Source organism: Nyctereutes procyonoides, unplaced genomic scaffold (genome assembly GCF_905146905.1).
Source record: "Nyctereutes procyonoides isolate TBG_1078 unplaced genomic scaffold, NYPRO_anot_genome, whole genome shotgun sequence".
Lineage (NCBI taxonomy): Eukaryota > Metazoa > Chordata > Mammalia > Carnivora > Canidae > Nyctereutes > Nyctereutes procyonoides.
Window position 1 is genome coordinate 28,700,303 of NW_026575046.1, and position 24,367 is coordinate 28,724,669.

General features: G+C 42.8%; 1 protein-coding gene across 3 annotated transcripts in view; it reads left to right on the forward strand.

Annotated features, from left to right (window-relative positions):
* The first annotated feature begins 8,224 nt into the window (after positions 1-8,224).
* ARHGEF37 (Rho guanine nucleotide exchange factor 37) overlaps positions 8,225-24,367 on the forward strand; it is a 55,300-nt gene continuing 39,157 nt past the window's right edge. Inside the window, exon 1 of one of the 3 annotated variants that reach the window (XM_055325185.1) lies at positions 8,225-8,480. The gene's annotated coding sequence lies outside the window, so the exon portion shown is untranslated. Of the gene's footprint in view, positions 8,481-8,810; positions 9,046-24,367 lie in introns of those variants that run through there. The other 2 variants (XM_055325184.1, XM_055325186.1) reach the window with 2 other exon arrangements.

The window sequence follows — 24,367 nt, forward strand, 5'->3', positions numbered from 1 at the left end:
TTATCAGATATATCTTCAACATTTTATTCTTATCCTTTCCTCTTCTACTTCACTATTACTACAGCCTTAACCTGAAGCCTTATTATCTCTTCCCTGGCTGAATACTACAACTTTCTAATTAATCTCCCAGCCTTCAGCCTTCTATTGTTCCAGGATCTGTTTCCTACTAGATGGTGTTTTTAAAATTCACATAATCTCACGCTGTCCTCATTCCTCAATGACTCCCCCATTGCCTACAGAAATAGTTTAAATTCCTTAGCATGCCTTACGTGCCTTCCACAATATGGTGCCTGCCTGCAGCTGTCACTGCACACTCCAATGTATAGCATTCAATCCAGTTATAATGAAGTGATCGCATTTTCTGAAAACACAAAGTAGTTGCATACTGGTGCGCACATATGCAATCCTTTCTACCTCACATAACTTTCCATGCCTATCTCCTTGGTAAGAATTCTTTCTTTAAAGACTCAGCAAGGGGGGATCCCTGGGTGGCGCAGCGGTTTAGCGCCTGCCTTTGGCCCAGGGCGCGATCCTGGAGACCCTGGATCGAATCCCACGTCGGGCTCCCAGTGCATGGAGCCTGCTTCTCCCTCTGCCTGTGTCTCTGCCTCTCTCTCTCTCTGTGTGTGTGACTATCATAAATAAATAAAAATTAAAAAAAAAAAAAAAAGACTCAGCAAGGGGACGCCTGGGTGGCTCAGTGGTTGAGCAACTGCCTCGGCTCAGATCATGATCCCAGGGTCCTGGGATTGAATCCTGCATCGGGCTCCCCGCAGGGAGCCAGATTCTCCCTCTGCCTATGTCTCTGCCTCTCTCTGTGTGTCTCTCATGAATAAATAATAAAATAAAATCTTAAAAAAAAAAAAAGACTCAGCAGGAAAGGTCACCTTATCTTTGGCCTCCCATCTTCCCTGTAGAATTGCCCACTCTCTCCTGCAGCAGACACTGTTGGCTGCCTACCCAAGGGCATTCCCCTTGTTTTTCCTCTCCCCACCAAAGACTCCAATTTTATTAAGGCTACATGACTATATAGTTCATAGGGAGCTGGCCCCCTGTTGGGTCATCATCCATCTAAGCCAGGCAGCGATTGGTTTAGGTATGCTTTGGTATGACATGCTATTCTACTCAATGAGATAGGAGAAAATGTCTGCTGGAGAGCTTTTTGGAGGGCTTGTTCTTTTGAAGAGACACTTAAGCAGAGATGGTCTTTTCTTCTAATGGACGTTATAATTTCTAGATGAGTTGGATTTCTGGCGCTGGAATCAAAAAACTACTGACTAGTAGTATGGCGTAGTAAAAGCAAAACAGTTTCCCAAAACTGGTCTAAATATCATGATGGTGGGGGTCCCTGGGTGGCGGCTCAGCAGTTGAGTGCCTGCCTTCAGCCCAGGTCGTGATCCTGGGGTCCTGGGATCGAGTCCCTCATCAGGCTCCCTACATGGAGCCTGCTTCTCCCTCTGCCTGTGTCTCTACCTCTCTCTCTCTGTGTCTCTCATGAATAAATAAATAAAATATTAAAAAAATAAATATCATGATGATAATGTGTTAAAGTCAATTCCTAGAGCTGAGGCACTTTTTCCATGATGGAATTCCAGCAAAGTAGACATAGATGGTATCTCCCAAAGTTAAAAGCTAAGTTTCCACTATTTCTACCGATGAAGAAGACTGTGACAGAGCTCAAGCCTGACTGAGTCTGTGTGAGACAGCTGTGCGCTTGCCTGTGGGAAGACGGAGCTGGTAAACCTAGAAGGGAAGAGAGAACAACCCTGTCTTTAAAAGGGTGATTATGCCTGCAACAAGCCAGGAAAATAGGTGGAAGCGATTGGAAACCAGGAAGAGAAAGAAACAGAAGAGACATGAAGTGGCGTTTCTCAGCCCAAATTATAAAACTAGCCCAGCAATGGTGTGACAAGTCAGACGCGAAGAGGCTTGGGGGTCCAACAGCTGAGGCCACAGGCCCAGTTGTACCCCTTCCTAGCCGCCAGGTCCCCAGGGAGTTTCTGTCTCTGAAACTCTCATGTTTCTTATTCATGGAGCATGATGAACTTATCCTTTAGAGCTAACTAGTATAATAACTGGCTTATAATAAGGGCTCAATAAAGCAGACACTCTTGTTATAAAATTTTTTATACTTGAGATTATTAAACAAGTCTGTTAATATGATAAAACTTTAATTCTGCTAAGAACATAGCAACTAATAATTTCTTGACTTGTCTTTCTAATGGTTTAATATCTTCAAAGATAGAAGAAATAATGACATTCAGGGGTGCCTGGGTGGCTCAGCAGTTGAGCACCTGCCTTCAACCCAGGGCGTGATCCTGGAGTCCTGGGATCGAGTCCTGCATTGGGCTCCCTGCATGGAGCCTACTTCTCTCTCTGCCTATGTATCTGCCACTCTCTCTCTTTGTGTCTCTCATGAATAAAAAAATAAAATAAATAAATCTTAAAAAAGTCCTCTATTAAAAAAATAATGACATTCAGACTTAGTAGAATTTTTTTTAAAGATTTTATTTATTTGAGAGAGAGAGAAAGAGCATGTGCAGGAGAAGGGGGGGAAGGGCAGAGGGAGAGGGAGAAGCAGGGTTTCCACTGAGCAGGGAGCCTGACTGAGGCTGGACTCAGGGCTTCATGCCAGGACCATGAGATCATAACCTGAGCCAAAGTCAGACGCTTCACTGACTGAGCCATCCAGGTGCCCCAGTAGAATTTTTCCTTAAATGATGACGAGAATATTTGAAGAAGGCAATCATGTGAGAGACAGAATAATGTAGTGGTAGACTTGGCTAAAGACTTGTCACCTATGATCCATGTAACCTTGGATAGGTTACTTAATCTCTCTGAGCCTCAGTTTCTGCAACTGTAAAATGAAAATAATATCTATTATATAGGGTGATTGTCAAGATTAGAGATCATCTGTGAGAAATTTCTGACATGTATTAGGCATTCAATAAAGGGCATTTATTTTTATTATTACTGTAGAAATTAGAGTGGTACATTTCACAAAGTTGGATGAAAAAAATAGATATAATCTCAAGACTGAAACTCTAGGGGTGCCTGGGTGGCTCATTCGGTTAAGTATCTGTGTTTGGCTCAGGTCATGATCCTGGGGTCCTGGGATCGAGCCCCACATCAGGTTCCCTGCTCAGTAGGGAGCCTGCTTCTCCCCCTCCCACTGCCACTCCCCCTGCTTGTGTTCTCTCTCTCAAATAAATAAATAAATAAATAAATAAATAAATAAAATCTTAAAAAAAAAAGATTATGTACCAACCAGAATCTTCTGGTTAATTGATGCAAGAAAAGGAATTTACTGGAGTGCCTGGGTGGCTCACTCAGTTAAGTGTCCAGCTTCAGCTCAGGTCATGATCCTAGGGTCCCAGGATCAAGCTCCATGTAGGGCTCCTGCTCAGCTTGTTCTTTCTCTCTGAAATAAATAAATAAAATCTTTGGGGGAAAAAAAGGAATGTTATTGAAACAGTATTGAGCTCAAAGAATCAATGGACAGGGTAGAGAACCAGGCTAGGAATACAGGCAGACACAAAGGGAGGCTGGGGGCAAGACTCACAGAGGAAACCACATCGCAGAGAAAATGCTGCTGCTGGACACGGGCAACATAAGGAGAATGAAGAGAGGGGCATAGCTGCCCCAGCTGCCATGTGCCACAGATACCATGTGCCACCATTACCAGAGTAAGTTTTGCATATTGCCTGCTTCTCTGGCCTCCTATCTCCTGAATTGCTATCCAGGGGGCACTGACTGACTGAGTCCAAGCAATCAGTGATCAGGGAAAACTGATACCTGGGCCTTTTGGCTTCCATGAATGAAATACAGGTCCTGTCTCACACTGTGGCCTGTTCTCCAAATTCATAAAGGCAATTAAGAGGCTGAGCAATCTGAAAAATGATAGATGTCCACTATGTAGTTATTTTCTAATAATTTGTAGGCCCCAAACAGAAAGAATTAAAGAGTATAATCTGTATAAAATGCGATATAATACAGAATCTGAGCTGAACTCTCAAAACCAGAAGAGGTGGCTATTACAACTTAAAAAAAATTTTTTTAAAATAAGCTCTATGCTCAACATGGGGTTTGAACTCTCAACCCTGAGATTGGGTCACATGCCCTACCAACTGAACCAGCCAAATGCCCCTATAAAAATTTCAGCTTATCAGAGAATTTATTTACAGCATCAGTATTTTCTTCCCAAGTCTTTCCTTTTCTTTCTCTCTGAAGCCACTTATAATTGCAAAGTTGAGCAAAGAAAGGTTGAAAAGAGGTAAAAAGAGGTAAATTATGTCAAATCTGTACTTAGAAGTACAATAGCAGTGGTGCCATAAGCCTAATAATCTGATTTTTCTTTTCTTTCTTTCTTTCTTTCTTTCTTTCTTTCTTTCTTTCTTTCTTTCTTTCTTTCTCTCTCTCTCTCTCTCTCTCTTTTTTTTAGAGAGAGAGAGAGGGAGGCAGGGGGAAGGGCAGAGGAAGAAAAAGAGAGAGAGGGAATCTTAAGCAGACTCCACACCTGGCACAGAGCCCAACATGGGACTCCATCTTACAACCCTGAGATCATGACCCGAGCAGAAATCAAGAGTCAGATGCTTAACCGATTGAGCCACCCAGGCACCCTCCAATTTGCTTTTCTGATAAGTTTTTTTTTAAAACTGTTTACCTCTTTTAGAGTCTCAGTCTTTTTTTTTTCTTTAAGGTTTTATTTATTTATTTGAGAAAGAGAGAGCACAAGCATGGAGAGCAGCAGGCAGAGGGAGAAGCAAGTGCCCTTTTTTGGCACATGGTCTTTTTTTTTAAAGATTTTATTTAATTTTATTTATTCATGAGAGAGACACAGAGAGAGAGGCAGAGACATAGGCGGAGAGAAGCAGGCTCCATGTAGGGAGCCCGATGCGGGACTCGATATTGGGACTCCAGGATCATGCCCCGGGCTGAAGACAGGTGCTCAACCGCTGAACCACCCATGCTTCCGGGCACATGGTCTTTAGGTAGTGCTCAACTCAAGTCTGATGCTGCTGCTTTTTTTTTTTTTTTTTAAGATTTTTAAAAAGTATGTATGTATGTACGTATGTATGTATGTATGTATTTATGTAATCTCTATACCTAACATGGGGCTCAAACTCATGACCTCAAGATCAAGAGTTGCAAACTCTAATGACTGAGTCAACTAGACACCCTTGATATTAAATTGCTTTTAGCACAGACCTCTGGATAAAGTCGTGGTCAAATTTGCAAGGGGTCTGGGAGTTCCTTCTGGACTCCCTTGAAGCCCATGCATCTCAGGCAAAATGTCTGCTGCCCCATCCTAAACCACTTCTTCCTCTGTGTCCCACAACTTCTTTTTTTTTTTTTTTTAAAGATTTTATTTATTTATTCATAGAGACACAGCTAGAGAGAGAGAGGCAGAGACACAGGCGGAGGGAGAAGCAGGCACCATGCAGGGAGCCTGATGTGGGACTCGATCCGGGGTCTCCAGGATCATACCCTGGGCTGCAGGCGGCGCTAAACCGCTGCGCCACCGGGGCTGCCCCCACAACTTCTTAATTCACACTCACTCATCCACCTAGTCAATAAAAACTTATTCAGCACCTACTGTATACAAGGCAATATACCAGGCACTAAAAGGAACCCAAAGATTCTGTAAGCTGTAGCCCTGACAATATACTTTTGAATTTCGAACCAGGAAATTTTAAAGAAATTTAAAAATTGATCACTCTGGGGCACCTGGGTGGTTCAGTCAGTTAAACATCTGCCTTTGACTCAGGTCATGATCCCAGGACCTTCTCAGCCTCTCTGCTCAGTGAGAGTCTGCTTCTCCCTCTGCCCTTCCCCCCTGCTCATGATCCCTTTCTTTAAATAAATAAATAAATAAATAAATAAATAAATAAATAAATAAATAAAGTCTTTAAAAAATTGACCATTCTGCGAAGGGTAGAAGTGAAGACGAAGGAACTCTTATCTTTGAGTTAGTGTTATTAGGGGCAGGGTGATGTCCATTTCTTTGTAAATGTTCTAGAAAACCAATCCCAAAAAGTACTTGGATTCTTTTTTTTAGAGTTTTCCAGTTGAAAACAAACAAGTAGCTCTCTGGAGCACTGAAAAAAGAATGGCTTTTCTGAAGTTGGCCTTTAGATTACTGCTTATCAAATTATTTGAGACTAGGATAAAAGATGGGGTATTAGTGTTAGTACTTTAGGAGTTTAATTCAAGATAACCGAGAGTTCTCAAACAGAATCTAAGAAATGTCTGTTTCAAATGAAAATACTATCCAGCTTGGGACACGTGGGTGGCTCAGTGGTTGAGCGATTGCCTTTGGCTCAGGAAGTGATCCTAGAGTCCTGGAATCGAGTCCCACATAAGGCTCCCTGGAGGAAGCCTGCTTCTCCCTCTGCCTATGTCTCTGCCTCTTTCTATGTGTGTCTCTCATGAATGAATAAATAAAATCTTTAATTAAAAATTACTATCTAGCTTGTCTCCTTTTCCTTAAGTAACCAAATAAATACTTATTGGGGGGGAGTGGAACCCTACTACCTCTAGGATCCCTGTAATACAGCAATTGCCCAAGGAGTGTTGACACTTGTGTCCGAAATCACAGAATACTCAATACAAGCAGGGAAGAGGGGTGCACATTAGCAATTAAAGTGAAACAGGTAGAGCACATGATTCCATACTCTCAAGAAAAGACTGGTCACCCCACACCCCTTGACACACATACTTTACAGGAGAACTGAGGTGCTAAGCACTCAAGACCCTCCCCACAAACAAGAAGTCTGATTTAGAAGTCAGCCTTGCTTTGGGGCCAGGTCTTTAGTCCCCAGGGGCCTTTGGATAGGTCACCTAACCACTCTAGGATTCCATATCCCTTCAAAATTCCTTCCAAATGGGAAAGAAACTTAGAAAGTTAAAGACTAAACCAGTCTTTAACTTTTACGGGACTCTTCTTTGAACCATTCCTGATAAGCCTCTCTATTTGAATGCTGACTCAAAAATATATATTTTTTTATTATCAAAGTATAGTTACATGCAATATTATATTTTGGGTTTTCTTAATTGTTTTAAAGTTTATTTATTTATTGATAATCTCTACACCCAGCATAGGGCTCCTTCTCACAACCCCAAGATCAAGAGTCACATGCTCTTCCAACAGAGCCAGCCAGGCACCCTGCAGGGTTATACTTTGAAAGTTGACCTTTACTGGCAGGATGCTCCCTCTCCCCAGGCACTGAGGACACTTTGAAATGTTGTGTTAGAGAAGTTCTTCCTTACATGTTGCAATGTGTCCCTTATAAATTTCCCCATGCTAGTGACTTCTCAGGTCATACCCATGAAGTCTAGTTCATGGATCAGAAAGCTTTCAACTTCCTTTGCTCTTCCTGTCTACAGACTAAACCCCCTCTCCCTTTCTGCCGTTCTCATCCATCACATTCAAGATGACTCCATTTTGGTCCTCAGGTCTGTGTTTTTTTTTTTTTTAATAATAAATTTATTTTTTATTGGTGTTTAATTTGCCAACATACAGAATAACACCCAGTGCTCATACCGTCAAGCGCCCCGCCCCCGTGTGGGTTTTTTATAAGATTTTATTTATTTATTAGAGAGAGCACCAGTGGTGGGGAAGGGCAGAGGGAGGGGAAGAAGCAGACTCCGCACTGAGCAGGGAGCCCCATGGGGGTGGGGGGCCGGGGGAGCTCCATCCCAGGACCCTGAGATCATGACCTGATCCTAGGCAGACGCTTAACCTACTCAACCACCCAGGCACCCCTGGTCTTCACGTTTTTATGGATGCAGACTAGTGGTTAAGCACCTCCAGGCCTCTACACTCTGAATTCTGGTCCTGTAGCTTAGCAGCTTGGCAACAGTGGGCAAGTTACTTTCATTTTCCTGGCCTCTGTTTTTCTAAAATGAGAATAATAACAGTAATAATAACACGAAGCATGTCTATTTTATAGGGAAGTCGTGAATGAGACCAATGGGAAGACACAAGTAAAATGTTTAGTACCGTGCCCGGCACTTCGTAAGCATTACTACTACGCTCTCACTGATAATAATGAACCGGAAGCCCTAATAATGAGAACAAGAATTAGAACCGAGAAGCTTTAGGACAGTCAGAATCTAGTCGATTCCGGACCCCCCCCCCCCCGACACACACACACACACACGGTTTGCCTTCCCGGACAGGCCACTTTTTCATAGCAGTTCTCACGTCCCACGTGCGACCTCAGAGAGCGGGCACCTTGTCTGCCGCACGGGCCCGGATACTTAGGGCGCTGAACACTGTCCCATTTCTCGGCAGGGCGAGAGCCAGACCAACACCTTTGTATCACAGGAAGGGACACTGGGTGCAGGGAGCCCGGCCGACTGAGCTCGTGGCGGCGCTGGGGAAGGCGCACCCAGACCTCCCGGGCAGCGGACGCCCTGGGAATGACGGCGAGGTCCCCGCTAACAGCTGGTGCTCGGGACGGGGCACGGGGACACAGGTATTCGGGGACGCGGGGGTCCGGAGCGCTAGCCCGTGTTTGGGGGTGCCGAGCCCGGCGGGGAAGGCGGCTGCCCCAGCCGGCGCGGCGGGTGCGGCGCTCCCCGCAGCCGCAGCTCCCCGCGCGGGCGGCCGGCCAGGGCCACCCCGGGGCCGGGAGACAACCTGGCCGCAGACAATCGACAAAGGCTCCCGAGCGGGCCGCCCCCCGCGGCGCACGCACGCGCGCAGCGTGGGCAGAGCCGCGCCCGCCCGCGCCCTCCCGCGCCCTCCGTGGGACCCGCGCGCCCAGGCTCGGGCGCGGCCGCGGGGCGGGGGAAGGGGGCGCCCCTCCCGCCGCGGCGGCTCCCCGGGCCCCGAGCCCCGTGCGCCCCGAGACTGCGGCCAGGGCCAGGGCCAGGGCCAGGGCCGGCGGGCTGGGCGCCGAGGGGCGCGGGACAGCGGCGGGGAGGGCGGAGGCGGGAGGCGGGGGCGCGCGGTCGAGCTTTGTGTCTGCAGCTCTCTCGGGACTGCGAGCAGCCTGAGCCACGTGACCTTTTACAGGTGGGGCACTGCGGCCCGGAGAGGTAAGGTGGCCTGGGGGGGGGGGGGGTGAAGGATTATTTCTTGCATCCGTTTGTTTATCCCTGGGTAGGATTTGGGGTGACATTTTTTTTTGACATTTTATTTATTTATTCACGAGAGACACACACACACAGAGAGGCAGAGACACAGGCAGAGGGAGAAGCAGGCTCCATGCAGGGAGCCCGACGTGGGACTCGATCCCGGGACTCCAGGATCAGGCCCTGGGCTGAAGGTGGCACTAAGCCGCTGGGCCACCGGGGCTGCCCCTGGGGTGACTTTTAATAAGAATCCCTAGGTTGAAACAATGGAAAAATACAAACAATATTAAAAATCCTTGCCGAGGAAAATATGACTATAGGCCAGGAGGAAAGAGAGAAAGGAAATGTGCACTCCCTGTGTTGAGTGGCCTTGGCCAAGGACCGAAAATTAGTGCCAAAGCGGGGACCAGAAGCCTGACCCTCCGGCTCAGCTTCTCAGGGCTGCAGTGCTTCCCTCCCTGTGCAGCGAGTGCCCAGAATCTGCAGGGGGGAAGAGAAACTGACAGCAGCCTGGCCCCGTGCTTCGCCTTCTTGGGGTCCCTGACCCCTTAGAGATCTGGGTTCCTCCCCACAGAGGGGTTCACGCGGAACCTTGCACACAGTTTCAGATTTGACATGAAGCATTCTGCCGTAAGAAAGGACTGAAGGCTGGCACTCAGGCTGCACTGTTCAGAGAAAAAAAAAATTTTTTTTTTTTCTGCTTTAAAGGGAGGTAGCTGGGAAAGAAGCGAGTACCTGCTGTCAGTCCAGTGTCCTGACTCTGCTAGCCATGTGATCTTGGACACATACTTTAACCTCTCCAGGGCCCAGTTTTTTTGTTTTTTGTTTTCTGTTTTTTTCTTTCAAGATTTTTTAAAATTCAAGTTCACTTATATAGTGTAGTATTATTCATTTCAGCCCAATGTCCAGTTTCAGCTGTAAAAAGAAAGATTGTCTGCTTCATCCCTCCAGTTATTGTCAGACTTAAGAATGAATGTTGAGCCCAGTGATTGACCCTTAGGAAGTGTTCAGTAAAAGTGCTGGTGCACAGAACCGCAGTGGCTCACAGCTGTGCCAGTTAGGAGAGGTGATGACCTGGAAGACCTTGGGCTATATCTGAAATAAATTTTAAATAATTGTCAACGTGAAACTACAGAGTGAACACTTATTATGACTTATGAGCGACAGTGCGTATCTGGGTGATGATAATCTAAATAAAAGTGCAACAGCGCACATCAATATTTGGCCTAAGGTGAAATGCTGAAAGTAGAAGCTACCAGACATTCTAATAAGGACTGTTTATTGGGCCTTGCTTGCCTCTCTTGAATGGAACCAGCACCTGTATCTCTTGTTTTCAGATGAGAGGAAAGAGGAGGGGGGTTGTGGGGACCTGGGCAACACCCAGTCTTGCCAGGTGGTGGGGGCTCAGCTGAGTTTCTGCCAGGGTACAGGAGTTACTGGCAGTTGGCTCTCATCCCTCTCGGATCAGCAGCTTGCCGTGGTAAACAGAGCCTTGGTTGATTCTGTTCTAGATCAAATAAATGGCTTTTTATTTAACCATTGGGGGGGGTAGTGGTGTTTGAGAGCTGTAACTGAAGCAAAATAGCATTTGTTGAGCTTGATTGTCCAAAGCCTATTGCTTGTTTATTGACAGGCTTAAGAGTTTTGAAATCTGCAGATCCAAAATTGTGAGGACAAGGCCTGGGGCGGGCCTACTTACCTATAAAAAGAACTGCTCTTACAAAATAGTGTGTTGTCTCCTTTCTCTACCATTTTAGGCCTTGCAAATAGAGTCAGGGAAGTATGGCTTAGGGCAAATAGCTGCTATTTAATTTGGGTTAGGGTGCATACTACCTGTCTGGTGGGTTACATTCCTCTCTGGGTGTTTATGAAGGAGAGTTTTTTTCTAAAAAACAGAGAATGTGTATGTGTGTAATGTCTCTTGCCCCCCTCTGCCTCCCCTTCAGCCAATCATTTCTCAACCCAGAGAAGTCTTTTTTTCTGCAAGCTCAGTGACTTTGGCAAATTCCTTCCTTTCCTGCCTCTGTGACCTGATTTTGTTTCACAGTAGCTCTGTTAGAAGGTTGGGTTTTTGTTTGTTTTAAAGATTTTATTTTATTTTATTATTTTTTAGAGATTTACTTATTTGAGAGAGAGGATGGGAACACGCAAGCACAAGCAGGGGAAGTGGCAGAGGGAGAGGGAGAAGGAGAAGCAGACTCCCCACTGAGCAGCTTGATCTTGGGATTAAGCCCCCTAAATCAGTACTGGAGCCGAAGGGAGATGCCCAACTAACTGAGCTACCCAGGTGCCCCTGTTTTTTTTTTTTTTTTTATTTTATTTATGATAGTCACACACAGAGAGAGAGAGAGGCAGAGACACAGGCAGAGGGAGAAGCAGGCTCCATGCACCGGGAGCCCGATGTGGGATTCGATCCCAGGTCTCCAGGATCGCGCCCTGGGCCAAAGGTGCCCCTGTTTTAAATATTTTATTTATTGGCTCAGCGTGGAGCCCAACATGGGGCTTGAACTCATGACCTGTGATCAGATCTGAGCTGAGATCAAAAGTCAAACACTTAACTGACTGAGCCACCCAGGTGTCCCTGTTTTGTTTTTCTAAAGTAAGCTCTACACCCATCATGGGGCTTGATGGTGCCACAACTCCAAAGATCTAGAGTCACATGTTCTACCAACTGAGCCAGCCAGGTGCTCCTAGAAAGTTCTTTCTAATTTGACCTTTAGATTCCAAACATTTGGTGCTGCATAGGATAACATAGAGCAAACATACTTGTGCTCTCAGTCCAAGACTCTTCCTTATTTGAACCCAAGGACCCCTTTCATGTTTCTGCTTCCAGCCTCGCTGCCTTCATTCCTCCAACATTTCTTTAGTAGGATGAGATTAAAAGCAGAATTTCCTCAAGAAATGATCTATAGACTACCTGCATCAGAATCACTTAGGGGCTTGTGGAAATACCTCATCCCTCACTGCCTGAATCTGAATCTTCAAGGGTGGGGGCAAGAGTTTGCATGCTTGACAAGTGCTCCTGGGTGATTCGTATGCACCTTTGGTTATCTGTGTGGATTTTTGGGATGGGATTGGTAGTGGAGGACTATATACTCCCTATAAATTCTGTATTGTTTGTCTAAATTATGTAGTGAGTGAGAGCCTCTTATGTAATTTGAACAAACTAGGATGTCCATGTAGTTGGTAAGCACTTGAAAAGATGCTCAAGATAATTCATCATTAGGGAAATACACATCCAAACCACATTGAGATTCCACCTCCTATCTATTAGGATGGCTAAAATTAAAAAGATTGACTATAGCAAGTGTTGATAAGGATGTGGAGGAACTAGAAGTTGTATGCACCGTTGGTGAAAATGTAAAATGGTACAACCACTTTATTTTCTTAAAAAGTTGAATATATACCTTTCTTGTGATCCAGACATTCCATCCCTAGGTCCAGGTTTTTTGTATTAGAAAAATAGAAAATCAATTCTTTAGCCAGTGCATGGATATTCTTTCACTGAAAAGAAAGAGGAGAAGAAGCCAGACCAAAAAGAATACATACTCTAGAATTCTACTTATATAAAATTCGAGGGGAGTTGCTGTCTCTCACCTGACCTTAAACTTTTTGGTGGTTCCAAAGAGTTGTGTATGATCATTTTAGTCTAACTCCACTTGTTACAGTGTCTTGGCAGTTTGATCTGTCAGTGTTTGTTCGTATCTTTAATTCATTCAATTAACTGAGCACCTACCATGTACTTGACCTAGAATAGACACTAGGTAACGTGTTGGTGAATAAAACAGACATAATTCTGCCCTCATGGAGCTTACCCTTTATTAAATGAAACAGTAAAACAAATAGGATAAGAAATATAATTATTGGGGGGAAAGGAGTGCTTCTTTGGAAGGGGGATGTGAGTCAGGAAAAACTTGTCCCGGTTTCAAGCAGAGAAGTAAAGCAGTTTCATGTTTTTGAAACACTCTGGTGCTGTGCATCCAATCAGGAGACTGTTCTAGTAGTCCAGGAGAAAGGTGGTAGAGGTTTAGATTCAGGTGGCCTTAGAGAAGAAAGCACTGAAAGAATAGTGCTTTCATCTCTTTAATCAAACTGGCAGATCCCAGAGGTTGAGACTGATCAACATTCTTTGAATAGTGTAGTTTTATGAGTTTTTAGTTCATATTACTGTCCTTTGGCCCCCTCCACCCACACCCCTAGCTCTCAGTCTCCATCACCCAGGTCTTGCTCCTTAGACTCCTTAGAAATACGTCAGCACCTTGCTGGGCCAGTTACTCGAGTCTACAGCATTCCTTTGATCTGCTGACCTAGTTGCCTTTCAGTAAGGGAATGAGGACAGTCTGGTAATGCTGTTTTTGTTTTTTGCTAACCTATGCTGGGTCCCAGTGAGCTCTGTTTCCTTTTCAAAAGGCTGAGGGACCCTCTGTTTTTACCGAAGTGGCAGAAACCCAACTCAGAATGGCTAAGGCCAAAGAAGGGTGAGGAAAGAAAATATATTAGCTCCTAAAGAAGTCCAGGGGCACCTGGACTTTCAGTTAAGTGTCTGACTCTTGATTTTGGCTCAGCTCATGATCTCAAGGTTGTGAGATTGAGCCCTGTGTCGGAGTCAGGTTGAGAGTCTCTTCCTCTCCCGCTAATCATAAAAAAATAATAATAATAAAATAAAATAAAATTCCAAAGACGATCAGTCTCTGTCATGGCTGAAGTGGGTAATGTAATTAGGGCTCAGTCTCACAGTCCCTCAGTCCTCAACTCTATTTCTTTGGTGTTAGAGGCCCTCTGAGTCAGGCTCTGGTGTTTCATTCCTATTACCTATTATTATCATGATCAGCTGTTGTCACCATCTGCTTGAATATGATTAACCAAATGTCCTCAGATGATTTCTTGATCCATTGGATCCATGGTAATGCTATTCTTTCCAGTTTAACAATAATAGTAATGAAAGCAACTGCTACCGATATTGAGAGCTTGCCTTGTACCAGGTACTCTGTTAAGCACTTTACATGGATTATCTTATGAAATCTTATAACCACCCTATAAAGAAGGTTTTGTTTTATTTTGTTTTTTGTTGTTTTGTTTTGTTTTATAAAGAAGGTTAAAAGTATCCTGAGAAAGCTAGCCAATTGATTGCAGAATCAGGATTTGAATTTGGGTTTCCTGGCTCCACGCCTTCACAGTGCCTCTTGAAGTCCAGCCATCAAAGGGTGTACCTATTTCTTACTTTTTCTGTACATGAATCTTTTTTTTAAGGTTTTATTCATTTATTTGAGAGAGCATGTGTGCACATGAGAGAGAGAGAGAGAGAGAATATAAGCAGGAGCATGGGGGAGAGGCTAAGGGAGAAGGAGAAGCAGGCTCTTTGCTGAGGCTCCATGGATCATGACCTGAGCTGAAGGCAGATACTCACCACCAGGGGCCACCAGGTGCCCCCTGAACGTAAATCTTATATATACATGGCAGTCATAGCAGGGACAGAGCTTTAGAAGTTATTCTTATAATTCTGTCCATCCCAGATTTCTGGGTTTATAGTTTTGGAAGCTCTTTGTACAGTACCCTTCTCCCTGACTGTTGTATATGTCCTCATACACCAGGCACATTAGGCAGAACCCCAGTGTGGCCACTCTTGTTTCTATAGGTGTTTCCTCCCTTTGTTTTTCTTTCTTTTTTAAAAGATTCATTTATTTTCATTTGAGAAGGGGGCAGAGTGAGAGGGAAGGAAGAGAATCCCAAGCAGACTCCCCAATGAGAGCGGAGCCTGACATGGGGCTTGGTCCCACGACCTTGAGATCATGACCTGAGCCGAAATCAAGAGCCAGACACTTAACTGAGCCACCCAGGCGCCCCTAGTTCTACATCTTAATTGTGGTGGTGGTGGTTATACAAATCTAATACGTGATAAAATGGCATAAAACAATCATTCATGAGTAGTATACTGATGCCAATTTCCTGGTTTTGATACTGTGCTATATTTAAATAATAGATAACGCTTAGAGGAACCTTGTTGAAAGGTGCACAGAAACTCTGGTTCTATCCTTGAGACTTTCTGTTGAATAAGTCTGTAAGTCTTTTTCCTGTCTGTAAGTATTTCAAAATAAAAAGTTTAAAAACAAAATTTTATGTAGCTTAACTTATCCACTATCTCTGCAGCTCTCTCTGGACAAGTACAGCTCAAAAGCCTGGGAGAGGAGGCTGGTATCCTTGTTCCATTTCCCGGTGTGGCCAGATAAGGAGGCTTGTCTCAGAGAACGAGCTCTGGAAACATGGCTTTCCATAGAGCCCAGTCGTGCTCAATCCTGGGATCTCTTCCGTGTCTCATGATAGGCGATTGAGAACTAAAATCAGTTTAGCCTCCCTGCTCACTCTTGCTCTGTCTCTCTCCAATAAGTAAATAAAATCTTAAAACAACAACAAAAGCAAAGACAACAGAACTCTCCCATGACCACAGTGTTCTCCCTGGTGTTTTTTATGGTCACACCCACCTGCCCTCCACCCTCATCCCTAACCAGGTAATCACTAACCTATTCTCTATATAATTTTGTACAAGACATAAATGGAATCACACAGTGTATGACCTTTTGAGATTAGTTTTTTTTTTCAATCAATACCCTCAAGAGCCATCCAGGTGATTCCAGTTTATTAGTAGTTCATTCCCTGTCTTTTGTTTTCTTAAAATTTTATTCATTTATTTGACAGAAAGAGCACAAGTAGGCAGAGCGGCAGGAAGAGGGAGAAGCAGGCTCCTCGCCTGAGTAGGGAGCCCGATGTGGGGCTCAATCCCAGACCCTGAGACCATGACCTGACCCAAAGGCAGACACTTAACCGACTGAGCCACCCCCATTACCTGTTCTGAGTACTCAGAGGTATTGGATCTCCTAGTTTGTTTTTTTCTTTAAGTATTCACCTGTTTTTTTTTTTTTTAAGATTTTGTTCATTTATTCATGAGAGACAGAGAGAGAGAGGCAGAGACATAGGTAGAGGGGGAAGCAGGCTGCATGCAGGAGTCCAATGCGGGACTCCATCCCAGGACTCTGCGATCATGACTTGAGCCAAAGGCAGATGCTCAACCACTGAGCCACCCAGGTGCCCCAAATTCACCTGTTTTTAATTATTTTTTTCAAGTAGGCACCACGCCCAATATGGGGCTTGGACTCCTGACCCTGAGATTAAGAGTCATGCTCTACCGACTAAGCCAGCCAGGTGCTCCTAAAGCATTCACCTATTAAACTCACCTATTAAAACAACATTTGATTTTCTCTACTTTGGCTATTACAAATAATGCTTCTTTGAGCATTTGTGGGCAGGTTTTCGTATGGACGTAAGTTTTTTCTCTGGAATAGATGCCCTGAGGTATGATTTCTGTTAAGTGTATGTTTCATTTTAAAAGTAACTAACAATAAAAAATAAAAAATAAATAAAAGTAACTAACAAACTATTTTCCAGAGGCTGAACCACTTTGCATTCCCACCAGTAATGTATGTGCGACCCAGTTTCTCCACATCCCTGTGACAGTTATACTATATATTTTTCTGGTAACAGTGTTATTGATAAATAATGTATATTCTATACTTCACCCACTGAAAGTGTACAAATCAGTGGTTTTTAATATATTCTTTGAGTTGTGCAAGCATCACTATAATAAATGTAGAACATTTTCATCACCCCCAAAAGAAACCCTGTACCCAGGAGCCACCACATTCCATACCCTATCCCTTCAGCCTAGGAAGCCCATGATCTATTTTTCTACAGATTTGCCTGTTCTGGACGTTTCATATAAATCAAATCATAAAACACGTGGTCCTTTGTGACTGACTGCTTTGACCTAGCATCATGTTTTCAAGATTCATTCATGTTGGAGCACATGTCCATAGTACTTCATTCCTTTTCATTGCCAAATAATATATAATTGTATTTTTTAAAGATTCTATTCATTCATGGGAGACACAGAGAGGCAGAGACATAGGCACAGGGAAATGCAGGCTCCCTGAGGGGAGCCTGATGTGGGACTCGACCCCAGGACCCTGGGATCACAACCTGAGCCAAAGGCAGACACTCAATCACCGAGCCACCTATGTGCCCCCAATATATAATATTTTTAAAGAAATAAAAGTGTGTTTCTTTCTATGATACAGACTGTATACTAAAAGATAACAGATTGCCATCACAGGGAGGTTTTACCAGGCCTGCTTAGAGCTCCAGCTTGCAGTTAACCTAAGGGCAAATTAATGCTATTTTAAACATTTAGCAGTTCTCTATAAAGTATTACTTGTGTTTTTTGCTTATTTAGCAACAGTTCTGAGTAGTGGAACCTGAGTAGCTCTCTGAAATCCTATTGGAATCTTTCTAGAGAACCTATGCACAGGGTGGTAAGTGTCAGCGATTCGGGTCAGGATCAAGTCAGCAGGCCATAGGCAGTGTTCAAGAGCTGGAATAGAGCTGTGCATCAGACAGATGCATTCCAGGATCTTTCTAGGCCTTTGCTCTCCCCACTCAGTTTACATATTATCTGATCCAGAGGTCAGTGCTTATGGCCCAGGCCAGAAACTTCTGCTGCTACTAGGTCCTTCCAAAGGACCATTTATGTATGCAAGTATCATCAGTATTGTGAGACATAGAGAAGGACATGAGGTGAATGGGTGCTCATCTTGTCTCTAAGCGTTTAGTGTCTGGCCAGGAAGGTGAGGCCTGGTTCTAAATAACTCTAAATAACCAGGTACAAATTTGAACGGGATGTGTGCCTCTTTAATATTAGGAAATATTTTAACCATCCAGAAAAGAAGAAACAACAGTGCAACAAATACCACATTCTTACTATCCATCTTTAATTTTAACATTTTTGCCATATGTGCTTCATTATTTTTAAAAAATATGTATTTATTTGAGAGAGAGAGAGAGAGTGTGTGTGTGCATGCAGAGGAAGAGAGGGAAGCAGACTCCCCGCCAAGCAGGACCCTGAGATCATGACCTGAGCTGAAGGTAGACCCTTACCAACTGAGCCACCCAGGCACCCTGTGCTTCATTATTTCTAAGCAAATAAAACATCTCCTATACTCAGCAATAAAAAGGAAGGAACTATTGATACATGCAACAGTTTACAGGCATCTCCAGGGGAATTATACTGATTGAATAAAGTCAGTCCCCAAAAGGTTACACACTGTAATGATTCCATTTACTTACATTCTTGAAATGACCAGATTATAGAAAGGGAGAACAGATTCCTGGCAGCCAGGGGTTAAGGATTGTATGAGTCTGGAGGAAATTGGGTGAAGAGGCAACATGAGGGATCCTTGTGATAGAAATGATCTGTATCAGTGCCAATATCCTGGCTGTGAGATCGTGCCAGAGTTTTGCAAGATGCTACCATTGAGGAAATTTGGCAAAGGGTACACAGAACCAGTGTATTATTTATTATAACTGTATGTGAATCTTAATCTCAAAATTAAAAGTGTAAATAAAAACAAAATTAAACAAAACACCGTCAGATGCCATTAAGTCCCTTTTGATACTGTCCTTAATTTCATTTTTCTGCTTCCCTCCCCAGAAGTTACTACCATCCAGAATTTGTTATTACGTCCACAAAATTTTTTTTAATTTATTTATTTATGATAGTCACAGAGAAAGAGAGAGAGAGAGAGAGAGAGAGAGAGAGAGAGAGAGGCAGAGACACAGGCAGAGGGAGAAGCAGGCTCCATGCACCGGGAGCCCGACGTGGGATTCGATCCCGGGTCTCCAGGATCGCGCCCTGGGCCAAAGGCAGGTGCCAAACCGCTGCGCCACCCAGGGATCCCTCGTCCACAAAATTTTTAATCATGGTGCTCTATACTTATATATCTCTAAACACTATCTAGCCTTGTTTTACATATTTTATTTTTTTAAAAGATTTTATTTATTTATTCGTGAGACAAACACAGAGAGAGAGAGAGAGAGGCAGAGATACAGGTAGAGGGAGAAGCAGGCTCCACACAGGGAACCTGATGTGGGGCTCGATCCCGGGTCTCCAAGATCACACCCTGGGCAGAAGGTGGTGCTAAACTGCTGAGCCACCTGGGCTGCCCTTGTTTTACATATTTTAAATTAAAAAAAAATAGTATTCCACTCTGTGTACCCTTCTGGAATTTCCTTTTTTTTTCTTTACAGTGTTGTGAGGCTACCCAAGTTGATACATGAATTTGCAGTTTGTTCATTTTCACTGTTGTTGAGAATTACATGGTATGGATATGATACAAGTTATTAACCCCCTCTCCTGTGGATGGATATCTAGGTGGTTTCAAATGTCCTGTCATTATCAGCAGTGCTGCAGTGAACACTCGTCTCCATTCCTTGTGTATAGGTGAAGTTTCTTAAAGACAGGACATATGTAAGAGTAGAACTAATTGGCCTAACAGTGTGAGCATTTTTAACTTCTCTAGTTGTTGCCAAATTGCTCTTTGGAGTGGTTGCAACAATTTATATTACAGTACATGAGACTTCCCATTTATCTACAGTCTCACCAACATCTTTATATTTTTCCAATGTAATGGGCATGAAATGGTATCTCATTGTGATATTTTGTTTTTAAAGATGTATTTATTTATTTTAGAGAGAGAGCACAGGGGAGGGGCCAGAAGAAGGAGAGAGAATCTCAAGCAGACTCCATGCTGAGCATGGAGCCCGACACAGGGCTCCATCTCATGATCCTGAGATCACAACCTGAGCCAAAACTAAGAGTCCGATGTTTAACCAATTGAGCCACCCAGACGTCCCCACTGTGGCTTTACTTATTCACATTTGCCTACTTACTAGTGAACTGAGCATCTTTTCATTGTATATTAGCCATTTAAATTTCTTCTTTTGTCAATGACCTGTTCATACCTGTATCAGCCAGAGATTAGTTGGAAAGAACACAAGTCATTCCATTTTAACCAGTAAGGGATATATATTTTTTAAGACATATTTGAGAGAGAGAGAGAGAGAGAGAGAGAGAGAGAGGAGAGAGAGAATGAGGGTGAGGGGGCAGGGAGCAGAGTGCCAAAGAGAGAGAGGGAGAGAGAGAGAATCTCAAGCCGACTCCATACTGTGTGGAGCCCAGTGCAAGGCTCAGTCTTATGACCCTGTGATGGTGCTGTGAGCTGAAATCAAGAGTCAGGAAAAAAAAGAGTCAGATAGATACTCAACCAACTGAGCCACCCAGGTGCCCCTAACTGTAAGAGATTTAAAAGAGTGTGTTAGGTGCTTACCACATCAGTGGAGGGGCTGGACAAGTGGACCACAGAACAGAATAGGTCCCAAGGCAGTGCTACAGGAATGACCCTCCAAAGGCATTGCTACCCTCTGCAACAATCAGGAAATTGGAGAATTGGGAAGCTCCTGTCTCTGTTGCTGGCTTCATAATTCCATGACTTTAGTCATAATCTTTTGCCAGAACTGATGCAATACTTGTCCCATTAAATGGATACCTCAAGCACCACCTCTCTTCTGACTTAGCTCAATTCTAGATTCAGGGCTCATGTAAGACTATCTGATTGGTGGGGCTGAAAACACATGTTGGATACTTAGCTGTAAGGAAGCCTAGAAAGCTGGGGTGTAGCTTTCTAATTTCAGTATTATAGGAGGAGGTTAGAATTAACATCGAATGAACCAAAATACTGTCTGTGCAATAATATGCTTTGTTTTTCTTTTAGATTGCCTTGTTTAAATGATTCATAGAAATTCTTTAGTGTAGATAATTAGACATTTGCAGGTTACATTTATTACAAATATCTTCTCCTGATTGGAGGTCTCTCTTTTCCTTTTGATTGTAGAATTGTTTGATAAACAGAAAATTTCCATAACACTGTCATCATATTTATGGGTCCTAACCAATCTTTGTACATTTTATGTCTTGTCGAAGAAATCCTTCCCATTCAGAGAACAGAAAAATAAATATTTTCCTATGTTTTCTTCTAAGAATTTTAGAGTTTCATATTTGACATTCAGGTCTTTAATATATCTGGAGTTTATTTGGGGTGTGATGTGGGATTGCATTTGTTTATTTTTCTATATGGGAAAATACTTATCCTATGGACCATCCTTTTCTGAATGATTTAAAATGATACATGTGTCATATAAAACATTTCCATTATTACTGTGGTCTATTTCTAGGCTCTCTAATCTGTTCTACTAATATGTTTGCCCATGTATCAACACTCTACTTTTTAATTACTATGGCTTTCAAGTAGATCTAGATATCTTTTTTTTTAATATTTTATTTATTTAGGGACACCTAGATGGCTCAGTGGTTGAGTGTTTGCCTTTGGCTCAGGGCGTGATCCTGAGGTTCCGAGATCAAGTCCCACATTGGGCTCCCTATGGAGAGCCTACTTCTCCCTCTGCCTATGTCTCTGCCTCTCTGTGTACCTGTGACAGGCAGAGGGAGAAGCAGGATCTACACAGGGAACCCGATGCCAGGCTTGATCCCAGTACCCTGGGATCATGACCTGAGGCAAAGGCAGATGCTCAACTGCTGAGCTACCCAGGTGCCCCAGATCTAGATATTTGATAGGACAGGTGCCTCATCTTGTTCTTCAGCATTCTCTTAGCCATCTTGGCCTTTTACTCTTCCGTATATATTTTAGAATTATTTTATTGTGCTCTAGTGAAAAACAAGATCAAAATGAAACCCTGATGGGGGTTTTATTGGAATTATAATTGGATCCAGTTGGGGAAAAATTTTTTTTCTTTATGATATTGGGTCTACCTATCCATGAACATAGTGTATCCCTACTTGTAATCATTTCTTCAATTCAATAATTTCAATAAAGTTTTTAAAAAATTTTCATGAAGATCTTATACATTTTTTGTTAATTTAGTATATTTCAGAAGGAATAAATATTATTTGTTTTCATTACAATATCAAACCTTTTTATTATCCTGCTGTCTTTAAATCACATTCAAAATATTATTATTGGTATATGCAGTTATAGGATTTATTTTTAAATATTGATATCCAGCAAAATTGAGGAATCCTCACTTTTCCTTACATTTAGTTTTTAGCTCATATCAAAGCTATTTTATAGCATATAATTTAAAGAGATGGATGGTTGTACATTTGTTATGAGAAACAGAGAGACGGATAGTTCTATAATATTTTATTATGAAAAATAGCTGATTCTTTTTCCTTCCTGCCACAGGCATGACCAGGTAATTTTTAATATCATTTTTAGCTGATTACTTTATTTATTTATTTATTTATTTATTTATTTATTTATTTATTTATTTATTTTAGCTGATTACTTTAAAGTTTCACTTCATGGGGTGCCTGGGTGGCTTAGTGGTTGAGTGTCTGCCTTTGGGTCAGGGTGTGATCCCTGCCTGGGTCCTAGGATCAAGTCCCTTATCAGGTTCCCCACAGGCAGCCTGCTTCTCCCTCTGCTTATGTCTCTGCCTCTCTCTCTGTGTGTCTCTGATGAATAAATAAATAATATATTTTTAAAAGTGTACCCCATGTCTTTTTTTCTTTTTTTAATTAATTAATTAAGATTTTATTTATTTATTTATTTATTTATTCATTCATTCATTCATTCATTCATTCATTCATGAGAGAGACAGAGAGAGAGGCAGAGACACAGGCAGAGGGAGAAGCAGGCTCCACGCAGGGAGCTGGATGTGGGACTCGATCCTGGGTCTCACAGGATCACACCCTGGGCTGAAGGCAGAGCCAAACCGCTGGGCCACCAGGGCTGCCCTATTTATTTATTTATTGGAGAGAGAGAGAGAGAAAATGAAAAAGCCCACAGGGAACAGGGGAGAGCGGGGAGAGGGATAGGGAGAGAGAAACTTGAGCAGACTCCTGGCTGAGTGTGGAGCCTGACATGGGGCTTGACATCAGGACTCTGAGATCAGGACATGAAGCAAAACCAAGAGTTGGGGGTTCAACTGACTATACCACCCAGGCAACCCTCCATGTCTTTAAATAGCATGCAGCTGCTGTTATTACTGAGCTTTTCATTTAGGTATTGTGCTTTGACTTTCTACAATGGAAGATGAAGATTTAGTTGTTTTTTTTTTACTCCCCCTCCACCACACATGTACACCCCTCCCATTACCTTGTTCTCTCAATATAGTTATACATAATATTATTTAGATAACTTGCAATATAATGTGTGTACATTGTATTTATAACTGAAATAAGTAGTAACATACAATTACTTTTATTTCTGCTGCACAGCTTTTTTAAACAATTATTTTGTGTTTGTTCATTGGTTTGTCTCTTCGTTTTATATGTATGATCTGTATGATTATCCTGAGAGAAATACCAGATTCACTACCAATTCAATAAATCTGTTCTCAAGACATTCTAGTACCTTCTGAAATACTGTAGACTGTTTGGCATCTGCCTATAGCCAATGGTCAATCCTTGAATTTTTCCTTCACCTGTCTGGGGATTTCCCTGGTCCCTCTCACATTAGATCACCAGTCCCCTGTACCCTATGTCTTCTTCTTTCCTATTTCTTTATTTTGGTGGGGCACATTCTCTCATAGTTTCCTGAGAACAAGGACATACAAAGATGAATTCTCTAGGCTTTCAAGGTTCTGCAATTTCTCCTCAATGTATCTAGGTGTGGATTTGTAAAAAAGCTATCCTGTTGGGGACTTGTATTTTCTGGATCTAAGAATTCATATTTTTTCTAAAGTCTGGACAATTCTTACTCTTATCTCTTTGAATTTTGCCTCTCCTCCTTTTCTTTATTCTTGTATTCTAGAACTCAGATTTGATGCATGAACCTTCTTATTTCAATATCGAGATCCCTTCAGTTCTCTTTCATATTTTCCATACTTTTCTCTCTCTTTAGCAGTCTGGATAATTTATTCAGGTCTGTATGCCCTTTTGCTGTTTCTCTTTTCTAGATGTCTGTTTAATCTGCCTATTCAGTTTTTAATTTCAAAGACTAAATTTTTAATTTCTGTAAGTTCTGTTTGGTGCTTTAAACAATCACAATCATACAGGTCTTTATTTTTTTATAACATTTTTTAAAGATTTCATTTATTCATGAGAGACACAGAGAAAAAGGAGAAACATAGGCAGAGGGAGAAGCAGGCTTCCTGCAAGGAGCCCAATGTGGGACTTGATCCCAGGACCCCGGGTTCACGTCCTGAGCTGAAGGCGGATGCTCAACCACTGAGCCATCCAGGTGCCCCAGGTTTTTTTTTTTTTTTTCTTTTATTGGTTATTTTATAGCTTTTACCTGATATTCTTTGGATCTAATCCTGTTCATTGCTGTGGAGTTCTTGTCTGTCATTTTGGATTGTAAACTCATTTTCAGGACAGGGC